Source organism: Oryzias latipes, chromosome 7, assembly GCF_002234675.1.
Source record: "Oryzias latipes chromosome 7, ASM223467v1".
Lineage (NCBI taxonomy): Eukaryota > Metazoa > Chordata > Actinopteri > Beloniformes > Adrianichthyidae > Oryzias > Oryzias latipes.
The window spans coordinates 26,580,278-26,593,736 of record NC_019865.2 but is presented as its reverse complement, the minus strand read 5'-3'; the positions used below and the strand labels follow the sequence as shown (position 1 = coordinate 26,593,736).

General features: G+C 44.8%; 1 long non-coding RNA gene across 1 annotated transcript; it reads right to left on the bottom strand.

The window, feature by feature from the left end:
- Nucleotides 1–337: 337 nt before the first annotated feature.
- Nucleotides 338–808, bottom strand: LOC111947674. The gene is made up of 3 exons (XR_002873551.1): nt 767–808; nt 543–637; nt 338–385 (listed from the first exon to the last, which is right to left on the bottom strand). It is a non-coding gene; the product is annotated as an uncharacterized LOC111947674 (long non-coding RNA).
- Between the last annotated feature and the right edge of the window lie 12,651 nt (nt 809–13,459).

Sequence of the window (13,459 nt, the reverse complement as noted above, 5' to 3'; positions counted from 1 at the left end):
ATATTCTTAAAATCTAATTAAATATAATTGTTATATTCGTAATGTTTTTCTGTTGAAATGTGACTGACTACACAAAAAAATTAGATGAACAAATAAAACAATTTTGGTCAAAATTGTGCCTCGTTTAATTTTTTGGTATGCAAATAACATCAAACATTTACAATAAAAAATAACATTACAGATCAACAGTAAGACAGAAGGCTGAACTGATTGTTAAAGACAAGATAAGTGTAATTTAAGGTATGCATTCATGCATTTGCCACAATATATATCCAAGTTCTAGTTCATTCCATCTCAGAAACCCATCCAACACAACCATGAGAGGTTGGGGCTGCACCTGGCATAATCTGCTTCCAGATGCCATCATATGGATCTGGCTGTGGTCCTACACAAGAGAAACACAACACACAAAAGTTAGACATAAGTGCATAACTACATTTCAATTTAATTCATTATATCTGCTGTAACCATAATTTGGTTAGTCATAAGATTAAAAAAAAAAAAAACTTAACTTGCTCACAAAGCAACAAAAAGTTAATCACCTGTATGCCTTTTACAGTGTGGACCTCTGACCGTCCCTGCCAACTGTTTTGGGTTTTTGCACCACCAGCTCACTAACCGGTTCAGGATGGATTCCCTTATAAGTAAAAGGCAGAAAGCAATTAAAGTCTGTAGTAACTACTTGGGGTGTTTTTATAATAATTTAGAGTTGTTATGGATACACATACGTTCTTAAAAAATAATGACAATATGATCACAAACCCACCTGTGCCATCTTTGCAAGCCACTCGTGCAGGCCAGGGGGGTGGAGCAGCCTGCAGACCCAGCTGTGAATAATGTGCGGTCTGGAACAGGATGGCAACTATGTGATTGCAAAATCCTTTAGCAGCCACACAACTGCAGACGAAAGCTTTCAGGTTGGCACTTTCTGCGTCCAGTGATATCTAGACACAATAAATTATATAGGTTAAAATTAGGACATACTTATGTTGCTACATCAATGTTCAGAATGACATGAAACTATAACTGTCAATAGGGTGACCAGATTTGAGTTTGTAAAAAAGAGGAGTGAAGTGAGTTTGTGAGATATTTCATCGAGAGTAATTGGTGTTCAGAGCTGCATACATGAAGCAAATATAATTACATTTCATCTATGTTCAATGTTATTTTATTATATAAGTATCAAAAGAGAGGACATGTCCAGGAAAAGAGGACTTCTGCTCACCATACTTTCAGAAAAATAATACTAGTAAGTGAAGAAAGTGCCGCAACCGCAGCAAAATGAACACGCATACGGGCAACTTAACATTTCTTATTTACAGCTTCACCAAATTTTTGGGTGTTATGTTAATCTCATGCCTTTTCACTTAAACATACACACAACATATTCACTGCGATGCCTTATATTACAAATTAATAACACCAGGATTTACAGTTGACGTAAACACACAGAGTTACCGGTGATGCGGCTATGGCTAAAGCTAGCTGAAGCTTACCTTGGTAATGGTGGATAAACTCTTCGTGGACGAATTTATATCCCATGTCCAATTTGTTTCCTTTAGTGGACGATTGCATCTTCACACTCTTCATCACATCGGTGCTGGTGAACTTCGGAACACAACTCAGGCTCTTCGAAAACACTCTAGGCTCTGCCATTCCTCCGCCAGCGAAGCACAAACCGGAACTAGGTTTACACGTTGATGACGTACTTCCGGTTTTTGCGAAAAAGGTCTATTGCTTTGAAAATTCAGAGAACTATATAGAGAACTATATAGTGCCGCACTATATAGGGTTTTAGTAGTTAGGGGTTAGGGCAGTAATTCGGACACAGCCCATGAGCCAGGTAGCTGTTAGCAGAATTCAGTTGCATGCCGTTTGGCTGAATGAGTGTGTATCGAAATTAACGGGTTCCCAATGTGAGCAGGAAGGAGAGGACGTGGATGACGCAGTCAGTTAAATTATTACTCAGCTCTTGTTGGAATATTAATCTTTAGTATAAACTGATTCATTGCAATGTATTAATATTTAAGAAATTATTTGCTTTTGATGCAAATGTAAGTCATACAATTTTGAATACAAAAAACATATAAAAGCAAGATATTCTAATGAAGGTCAAAATTAATTTAAGTTGCACACAACTGAAATGTAATGTATTTAATGTGTTTATTGTGAACCCAGAAGTTACACCAGAAGGATGCTCTGTCCAGATGTTTGAGTATTTGTTGGTGTAAGTGTCATTGAAAGAGGAATGTTGAGACAAAGAATTACCAGTTAAATGCTGTTGGATAAACGATGAAATATTCAGTTTTATCATCATAAATCTGACTTCAGAGGAGTCACATTCTCACCAGCATCAACCTTACTGCCTGTCACTGAGTAGCTGTGTCAGAGAGAGGCAGAGAAAAGAGTGAGATGAAGAGAGAGAGAGAGCGTGTGTACGTAATGAGAGAGAGGAGCCTGTGTGTGTGGAGGGGGTATCTGACCTCTAGGGTTGTCTCTGTGTTAACTCTGGCTAAGCTGCATTGATGTGTGTATTGAGGGTGGACACTTTCCTTGAAATAATCACAATTACAATACTGCTGTTCTGTTGTGGGGAGAGGACTGTGTTATGGACAATAATACAGCTTTAATTGCGTGTGGGTGTGTGTGTGTGCGTCTTGGCAGGTCAGTGTGGTGTGGCTCTTTGACTCTCACAGTGAAAAAATTCGGCTCTTGGTGTCAAACTTGTTCGCCACCCCTGGTCTATGGCGTTCCCAAACTCTACGGCTGTAATTTACTTTCAGCCTCCAGGTGGCGCTGTTAGCACTCTCTCTGCCCACGGCTGAGGGGGAAACAACCCAGGAGTGAGTCAGCGCTTGGCTTTCAACTCGGACTCAACGTGGCTATTTTTAAAACATAATTAGTGTTACAAATTCCCAAGAGCCTTCACGGTCTCCTCCATTTCTTTCAATGGCCTTTTTCAGTTTTCAAGATGGAGCAACAACAGGAGTGGAAGAAGGACAAGAGGCATTTTTAAAAAATATGGAAGGAGGATTTTTTTGGGGGGCAGAAATCTCTTCTAAGGCTGTTTGTCTTGTTTGCCAGCAATCTGTGGCTGTACTGAAAGAGGACAATGCACGTTGCCACTACGAGACTAAACATGCAGTCTTCTCCAAATATAAAGGTAAGGCGCAAAAGAAAAAATCTATCAAGCTTCTAACTAAACTTTGGTCACAGCAAGCCACCCTCATGAGGCCCTCGACAGCGCAGGACTGCGCCACACAGGCCAGCTACAAAGTTTCGGTGCTAATTTCCAAGAGTGGGGGATCGTTTTCAATGGAGGATTTTGTTAAGGACTGCCTGTTCACAGATCCTTCAATAATAATGGTTTGAATGTGTTAGAACTGTTAATATGTTAGCGACCACAAGGGGGCGCATGTAGGCTTTAATTGACTGTTTAGCACAGTGCTTCTCAAATAGTGGGGTGCGCCCCCCTGGGGGGGCGCGGTGCGATGCCAGGGGGGCGCACGGTAGTGGCCGTTTTAGGCACAGGCAATAATACGGGCAATTGTCTGGTGCGCAAATTTAACGTGGGTGCGGCGGTGACAGCAGCTCAGTGCTTGAAAAAAAATCTGCACCTCTATTCGGTTCCTATTCTCTGTTAAATCAAAGAGTTTACAGCCTGAAACCTGTGAATCACCGTATCTGCAGCCGCGCGCTCCCGTCTCCTGTCACAGGCGGCTGCGTGTGTGAGAACGAAAGGGGAGGGGTGGTGTGGGCTCTCTCTGCCAGGAACGGGGCACGCAGAGGAGAGCTGCAAGCGCTTTCTGTTGCCCAACACCAGGATCATGTGCCTTTAGATTCCTCAGTTCATGCTAATAATGTCATTCTTTATTAACTATTGTAGACATCTTTAAGACGTGCCTTTATTTTCCATAAATGTAATCTTTGTCTGCCTTGTTACCTTCAGCGTGAGGCTTCGGACCGTAGTCGGAAACCGCTGTTATGATCTCCAGTCCGGTTGGGACTTAAATGGTAACAGATTTAGCGGGACACCGTTGCTTTAGAACAGGCCTTTTAGCCGTTTATTTCTTTGGTCAGATCAACCCTTACAGCACAACGTCTCCGAACACCTTCTCATTCAAACTGAAAAACATGCAGGCAAACAGCCCCTCACCTTTTGCTCTCCCGCGCGTCTTCCCCTGCGCCCCAAGGCGACGCCCCCTTCCGTCGCTGCGTCATCTCCCTGACAACTGCAGTCACACCAAAGAAACATAGCAACGGGGGGGGGGGGGGGGGGGGGACAAGCTAAGCTGATAACACTACCCCCACTCTGGATGACAGTTACTCTAACTGCACTCCAGCACTCACAGTAAGAATTAACAGGTTTCTCTCAACTTAAACCCATAATAAGAGGTCAGATAACATAACAACAAACACCATAAACAGCATAACATGACTTATTTTTTTTAATATATATAGCTCGTAATAGCTCTTTCTTCAGGAAAGAATCCATTCTCCAAACATGTCTGGCGCTCTCCGTGCCCGCTGTGGTCTTCCAACTGAGGCCAGCATAGTTTCACAGGAGGTCTGAGCGTCTTCTGAAACTGTTGAAGTTCCCTCCATGCACTCTTCTGTGTCAGACGATTCATTCCACAGGGTCAGCGGCCCGTAGTCCTCACCCAAAGATTGGTGCCTTTGTTTCCTCTGTGTGCAGTTCTCCTGTGTCCGTGAGACCCAGCTGCCGTCAAGTGGAACTCTGGAGTGATATAGCTTGAGCTTGTCGTGGTGCACTATTTTTGCCTTCGACCTTGGTTCCTTTTTAATACGGTACACCAGATCGTCCAGGTGATCAACAACAAAGTAGGGACCTTCGTAAGATGGCAGGAACTTGCGGACTTTGTTCTTGACACGTTTAGTTCCTTTTAGAAGGTACCAAACTGCGTCATCGATCTTGTACTGCACTTGACAGATGTTCTTGTCATACTGTCGTTTGGCGCGCTCCACAGCCTTTCCCAAGACGCTTCGTGCTAGCTGGTGGGACAGCTCCAGTCGTTCTCTGAGCCGCTGTACGTACTCTGGGGCAGTGTCCGCAGTCTGATTCTCGGGAGGAAGTCCAACGACCAGGTCCATGGGTTCTGTAATCTCGCGGCCAAAGAGCATCATGTTTGGTGTCAGGCCTGTAGAGCTGTGCTTTGTGGCTCTGTAAGGCATGAGGGCATAGGGAATCATTATGTCCCAGTCCCAGTGACATCTTTCGGCTGTGGCAGCAAGGGTTTTCTGTAGTGTGGCATTAAATCGTTCCACTTGACCGTCAGATTGGGGCCGAAAGGGTGTGGTCCTGGTTTTGTTGATGCCCAACAGCTCACACATCCCCTGGAATACCGCAGACTCAAAGTTGGTGCCCTGGTCGCTGTGTAATTCGTAAGGTGCTCCATATCTGCAGACCCACTCAGAAACAATCTTTTCTGCTACAGTTGTGGCTTGTTCATTCGGCACCGGGTATGCTTCCACCCACTTGCTGAAGTAGTCTTGCACAACCAGGATGTATCTGTTATGCCGATCGGTCTCATTTAGAGGCCCCATCACGTCAACAGCGATTCGTTCCATGGGGCACCAAGTCGCACGGAACCCATTGGAGCCTGACGTGTCTTTTTAGGTCGAGCTCTACAAGCACAAGCAGCACATGTTTGGCAAAACAATGTGACATCATCACGCATGTTGTACCAGTAGTACCTGGTCTTGAGGCGGCCCAAAGTTCGCTCAGCTCCAAAATGACCACCGATGGGTCCTTCATGCAGGTGCTGCATCACAGTGTGGCGGTACGTCTTGGGGAGCAATGTCTATGCAAATAACATCTTCCCATCCTTACAGTAAAACTTTCTCATCAACACTCCATTCTTGAAAAACAATCTCTTCCATTGTGCCCAATATGCCTTTGTAGCTGGGCTTAAACTGGCTATTTCCACCCAAGGTGGACGGTCATCTCCTTGCTGTCTAAAAGCAAATACTGGTGCCATGTCTGAGTCTGCTTTCTGGGCTGCTTGAAGCTCCTCGTGTGTCCAACCGCTGAACACAGGCACAGGGGCTGAGGTGGTGTTATCTACCCCCACTAGGGTGTGCTGTGGGTCTACTGCAGCATCGCTCCCGTCATGCTGATCAATCATCGCCACCCCCACTGGACGAACAACACTAATTGTGGTCTCAGCAACAATATCGTCAAATTCACACTGTACCTGCTTGTCTTGGGATGTGTTGCTGTCGGTGCTGGGGTCAGGGAGTTTGCAGGCACACAGCTCACGACATGGCCTTCTGGAGAGTGCATCTGCATTATGATGAACCTTCCCTGGCTGGTGAAGTACTTGAAAGTCGTAATCTGCCAGCTTCTCCAACCACCTGGCCAGCTGTCCCTCCGGTTCTTTTAAACGGGTCAGCCACCGTAGGCTACTGTGGTCTGTTCGCAGAACAAACGATCGACCAAGAAGGTACTGTCTGAAATGGGAGGTAAACTCGACCATCGCCAGAAGTTCTCTCCTGGTTGTGCAGTAATTTTGCTCTGTTGTTGTTAACCGCCGGCTTCCATAAGCCAGCACTCTCTCTTCACCTCCCTGCACTTGGGACAACACTGCACCAACTCCCCAGTCGCTGGCATCAGTGTCAAGAAGCAGTTCCCCGCTGTCAAGAGGGTAGCCCAAAATCGGTGCGGAAGTTAGTCGCTCCTTCAGTTCTTCAAAAGCCTCTTGGCATTCAGTCGTCCAGTCGAAATGTGCATACTTTTTTAGTCAGCTCATGAAGCGGCCTTGCAATGGTAGCAAAGTCGGCAACGAAACGTGTATAATAGGACGCCAACCCCACAAACTGTCGCACTTCAGAAATATTTTTGGGGATGGGCCAGTCTTTGACCTTTTGGATCTTTTGTGGATCAGTGGAGATCCCTTGAGCTGACACGACGTGCCCCAGGTAAGCCACTTGCTCCTGAAAGAGGCGGCACTTAGACGGCTTCAGTTTAAGATTGGCCTGTCTAAGTCTGGTAAACACCTGCTCCAACCGCTCCATCATCTGATTGCTGTTGCATCCAAGGACTATTATGTCGTCAAGATACACCAGACAAGCCTCCCACTGCAACCCAGCTAGTACACGGTCCATGAGCCATTGGAAGGTGGCAGGGGCATTGCATAGTCCAAACGGCATCACATTCCATTCGAACAGTCCCTTCCTGGTGCAAAATGCTGCAGCCTTACGAGCTCTAGGTGTCATTTCCACCTGCCAGTAGCCTGAAGTCAGGTCCAGTGTGCTGAAGTACTTGGCGGTGGATAAGGTGTCAAGGGTGTCTTGTATGCGTGGCAGGGGATAGGCATCCTTGATGGTTCTGTCATTTAATGGCCTGTAATCCACACAGAGTCGTGGGCTCTGATCCTTTTTCTTCACCATGACTATAGGTGCTGCCCAGCTGCTGTTACTGTGCCGAGCTAACCCTGCTTCGAGGCTCTGTTGCACCTGCTGGTCGGCAGCCTCCTGCTTCTCTCTGCTCATGCGGCGGGGTTGTTGTTTTATTGCCGACCCGGGCGTTGTCAAGATGTCATGCTGTACAACATTAGTCCGGCCGAGGTGGGGCCTGCAGAGAAAACGTCACTGTAAGAGCGTAACAGCCCTGCTAGTCTGTAGCGACTTTCTTCCGGAAGATAAGCACAACTTTCTTCATACAGGTCTGTGAGATGTTGAGGCACGGAGAAAGAGAACGAGTTACCAGGGTCATGGGAGTATTGATCTTTGGGTCGTGAGAGCTCCACCTTCCCCACCACTTGGGCTGGCTGAAGAACACCGGCCACGACTCCTTTCTTCAAGGTGACGGGAGATGTGCTTTGGTTGAAGACTCTAATGGGGATGCACAAAGACTGCGAAGGCTGAACAACTGAGCGTGCCACTATCACATGAACTGATTGGCCCTCAGTTCTGTTGCTCAGCCTGTTGTTAGGTAGTTTGGACCAATGGGGTTCAGCTATGGGCCGAATAAGGGAAATGGGAGGGCTGGAGCGGGAGCAGGGGAATATAAAGTTGGGAGAAGCGCTCTCGTCTCGGCGGGAGAGATTCATGAGTTGCTGAATTAATTGTACAGCGTTTGTTGGGGTCTGCAATAACCAGAATAAAGAACCTTAAAAGAGGTTAAGTCTCCGTGCCTCAGTGTGGGAAAGGGTCACTACATTATTGTATGGCTCTTTGGAAATTACATTTCAAAATATGTGGCGTTTATGGCTCTCTTGGCCAAAAAGGTTCCCGACCCCTGCGCTAGCGCGAATTAGCGCCGAATGCTAAAAACAAACGCTGTTGATATTACATAAAAAAACGAGTGAGTTCTAACCGTAGTAATAAGTTATTAACACATTTTTTAAATGTGTTTATATATGTAGGGACTGACGAGGATGAGGAAAATCTGATCCATCTTTGGATGGACAAAGATAGCCTGTTTGTTATCAGGCAAGCTGGTGCCAGATGGGAGTAAGAGACACTTGATCAGATTTGTATTTATTTATCATTAAACTGTAATCGTTGTCATGTTGGGGTAAAGGTTGTTGTTGAAAGAGGAGAGGAGGAAAGAGCACGAAGGGACAAAGAGTGACAGGAGAGTCTGTTAAGCTTACCAGAGTTTAAAATATTGTTTACAAAATGTAACGTCGTCGTTGTTTTTGCAATTTGTTTAATAAATGCAGTAACAAAAATGAATTATTTACATGCATTATTTAAATCTGAGCCATTTTTAACAATCTCAAAAGAATTTTCATATAAATATCAAATGTACATATTTACATTTTCGTTTTATGTTAACATTTATTTTTATACATCTTAACAATAATCCTGGTCTTCTAGAGTCATGTGTGTCACAGTTGGAGCTGAAAGGAATGCAGAGATTTGTCTTCGCAGACAAACGCCACTTTACCCGTCCTACTGGTTCCTGGTGTGGCTCAACATCTGTGGCTCCAAGCAGTCCCCTTCACTGATGCACAGATTGTGCAGAATTGAACTGCAGGCAATGATTTTCATTGCAAAGGTTGGTTTTACTTCCAGCGCCCCCAGAAATATTGCTCTCCTCCTCATATTCATAATGCCAAATGCTCTCTCCACCACAGAGCATGCCTTGGCGTGGTGCTGGTTGTAACGGGCCTGAACCGCATTCCTCATGGGTTCAATGTAGGGTGTCAGCAGCGTGATGGGATGAAGAATGCAGGGATACCCACCATCACCCAAAAAGATCCTTCAGGTGGGTAATGTTTTATTTACATAAATTGGGCTTTTTACGTAGAACCTGTGAACTGTGGACTGATCCTTGATTCCCAACAAAAATATCTCTAAATTTGGCATTGGTCATGTACAGCCTGCAGTTGAATGGAATAAAAAAGCTTCCTGTTAAAATAACAAACTGCATTTTCTTTTAGGGCCTTTATTCTTATGTGGCAGCCATCAGTGTTCCCTACGACCTTTTGGAAGGTGGAAGACCAAGCGAGCTGCTAAAAAACCAGAGGTAACTAATGGCAGTTCATTCCCACTGGATGCTGGGTGACCCTGCTCATCAGCTGGAGGATCCGGTCTGCCATCCTGTGGACAACGTCGCTCACAGTGGACCGTGGCATGTCAAAGGCCCTGGTTACCACACTGTAAGATGTGCCACACGCCAGCCAGAAAAGAAACACCAGGACCTCAGTCTCCTGTGCCCCCCCACCCCCCCAGAGTGTGAGGAACCCGAAGCTGCTCCACGAGATGCTCAATGGTCCTGCGGGTCAACCGATCTGCAGGTCTGCCGGTCTGGTCTTGCGTGGGACTGACCGTCAGCGTGAATGGCCACGACAGACACCTTTATGTTGGCAAAGCAGTAGAGACGTGGAAGACCCTGTAAAATAGAAAAATAATTATTTCATTGAGAAAATTAAATCTGATTTTTTTGAATGTTTCATTTTATTCTGATGTCTTAAATTTTAGTTTATGACGTATTTATAAATGCTGGAAAATCTCGTGGGGTTTTTTTGGCTGGGTTTTTGGATTTTTATATAAATATTTAAAAATTAAAGTATTTTTGTTTAAAACAAGTGATATGGTTTGACTCTGAATAAAAAATACTAAACTTTGATCTCACAAGTGTTTCATGTAGTTAGACCATACAGTTCATAGTCCAGTGTTGAAAAATAATGTTTAAAAGTCTTACCCAGCAGACTGTGTAACCGTGAGCACAATTAGTAACAAATGCTTAAATTGAATAATAAAAAAACTTTAAGTTTAACTCACAAGTTGTTCATGTCTGGTCAGGGGCATCCAGAGTAAATCTTCTGAGACCTCTGCTTCTCCTCCTTACTGTCCTGTGATGCTGCATATCTGCTCGTTTTTGGTTTGATCTCACGAAAAACGGTTGAATTATTGCCAGGAACACGGACAGATTCATATATAAAGCTATTTTCAGTAACGTAGAAGATAAAACTACAGAAAAAAAATGCTTCCTCGCAAGAGCCCGTAAATTGTTAAGCGGCACAAAAATAAATATTGCCATGGACTAATGACTTGAGGGTTTATCAACAAATACATCAAATCTACACCAATTTGTTTGTAATTTTATTATTTATAAATCAGCCATGTTTTCCATGATCAGAACACAGCAGATTCATAAATAGTCTTCATAAAATGTTTATATTTATTATATTTTTACTTTGACAAATGGGTGTCATTCTCGGCGTTAAATAGAAGTAGTTCCCCTCCAGACCAGGTGGTGGCGGTAATGCGCCACTTTGTTTTCGTGCCGAGCGCCATTTGAAAACACCCAAAAGAGAAAACTAGTGAGCACGGGTGTCCGAATTGCTTTGAAAATTCAGAGAACTATATAGAGAACTATATAGTGCCGCACTATATAGGGTTTTAGTAGTTAGGGGTTAGGGCAGTAATTCGGACACAGCCCATGAGCCAGGTAGCTGTTAGCAGAATTCAGTTGCATGCCCTTTGGCTGAATGAGTGTGTATCGAAATTAACGGGTTCCCAATGTGAGCAGGAAGGAGAGGACGTGGATGACGCAGTCAGTTAAATTATTACTCAGCTCTTGTTGGAATATTAATCCTTAGTATAAACTGATTCATTGCAATGTATTAATATTTAAGAAATTATTTGCTTTTGATGCAAATGTAAGTCATACAATTTTGAATACAAAAAACATATAAAAGCAAGATATTCTAATGAAGGTCAAAATTAATTTAAGTTGCACACAACTGAAATGTAATGTATTTAATGTGTTTATTGTGAATATGAATGACTCAGACACCAGAAGGATGCTCTGTCCAGATGTTTGAGTATTTGTTGGTGTAAGTGTCATTGAAAGAGGAATGTTGAGACAAAGAATTACCAGTTAAATGCTGTTGGATAAACGATGAAATATTCAGTTTTATCATCATAAATCTGACTTCAGAGGAGTCACATTCTCACCAGCATCAACCTTACTGCCTGTCACTGAGTAGCTGTGTCAGAGAGAGGCAGAGAAAAGAGTGAGATGAAGAGAGAGAGAGAGCGTGTGTACGTAATGAGAGAGAGGAGCCTGTGTGTGTGGAGGGGGTATCTGACCTCTAGGGTTGTCTCTGTGTTAACTCTGGCTAAGCTGCATTGATGTGTGTATTGAGGGTGGACACTTTCCTTGAAATAATCACAATTACAATACTGCTGTTCTGTTGTGGGGAGAGGACTGTGTTATGGACAATAATACAGCTTTAATTGCGTGTGGGTGTGTGTGTGTGCGTCTTGGCAGGTCAGTGTGGTGTGGCTCTTTGACTCTCACAGTGAAAAAATTCGGCTCTTGGTGTCAAACTTGTTCGCCACCCCTGGTCTATGGCGTTCCCAAACTCTACGGCTGTAATTTACTTTCAGCCTCCAGGTGGCGCTGTTAGCACTCTCTCTGCCCACGGCTGAGGGGGAAACAACCCAGGAGTGAGTCAGCGCTTGGCTTTCAACTCGGACTCAACGTGGCTATTTTTAAAACATAATTAGTGTTACAAATTCCCAAGAGCCTTCACGGTCTCCTCCATTTCTTTCAATGGCCTTTTTCAGTTTTCAAGATGGAGCAACAACAGGAGTGGAAGAAGGACAAGAGGCATTTTTAAAAAATATGGAAGGAGGATTTTTTTGGGGGGCAGAAATCTCTTCTAAGGCTGTTTGTCTTGTTTGCCAGCAATCTGTGGCTGTACTGAAAGAGGACAATGCACGTTGCCACTACGAGACTAAACATGCAGTCTTCTCCAAATATAAAGGTAAGGCGCAAAAGAAAAAATCTATCAAGCTTCTAACTAAACTTTGGTCACAGCAAGCCACCCTCATGAGGCCCTCGACAGCGCAGGACTGCGCCACACAGGCCAGCTACAAAGTTTCGGTGCTAATTTCCAAGAGTGGGGGATCGTTTTCAATGGAGGATTTTGTTAAGGACTGCCTGTTCACAGATCCTTCAATAATAATGGTTTGAATGTGTTAGAACTGTTAATATGTTAGCGACCACAAGGGGGCGCATGTAGGCTTTAATTGACTGTTTAGCACAGTGCTTCTCAAATAGTGGGGTGCGCCCCCCTGGGGGGGCGCGGTGCGATGCCAGGGGGGCGCACGGTAGTGGCCGTTTTAGGCACAGGCAATAATACGGGCAATTGTCTGGTGCGCAAATTTAACGTGGGTGCGGCGGTGACAGCAGCTCAGTGCTTGAAAAAAAATCTGCACCTCTATTCGGTTCCTATTCTCTGTTAAATCAAAGAGTTTACAGCCTGAAACCTGTGAATCACCGTATCTGCAGCCGCGCGCTCCCGTCTCCTGTCACAGGCGGCTGCGTGTGTGAGAACGAAAGGGGAGGGGTGGTGTGGGCTCTCTCTGCCAGGAACGGGGCACGCAGAGGAGAGCTGCAAGCGCTTTCTGTTGCCCAACACCAGGATCATGTGCCTTTAGATTCCTCAGTTCATGCTAATAATGTCATTCTTACTATTGTAGACATCTTTAAGACGTGCCTTTATTTTCCATAAATGTAATCTTTGTCTGCCTTGTTACCTTCAGCGTGAGGCTTCGGACCGTAGTCGGAAACCGCTGTTATGATCTCCAGTCCGGTTGGGACTTAAATGGTAACAGATTTAGCGGGACACCGTTGCTTTAGAACAGGCCTTTTAGCCGTTTATTTCTTTGGTCAGATCAACCCTTACAGCACAACGTCTCCGAACACCTTCTCATTCAAACTGAAAAACATGCAGGCAAACAGCCCCTCACCTTTTGCTCTCCCGCGCGTCTTCCCCTGCGCCCCAAGGCGACGCCCCCTTCCGTCGCTGCGTCATCTCCCTGACAACTGCAGTCACACCAAAGAAACATAGCAACGGGGGGGGGGGGGGGACAAGCTAAGCTGATAACACTACCCCCACTCTGGATGACAGTTACTCTAACTGCACTCCAGCACTCACAGTAAGAATTAACAGGTTTCTCTCAACTTAAACCC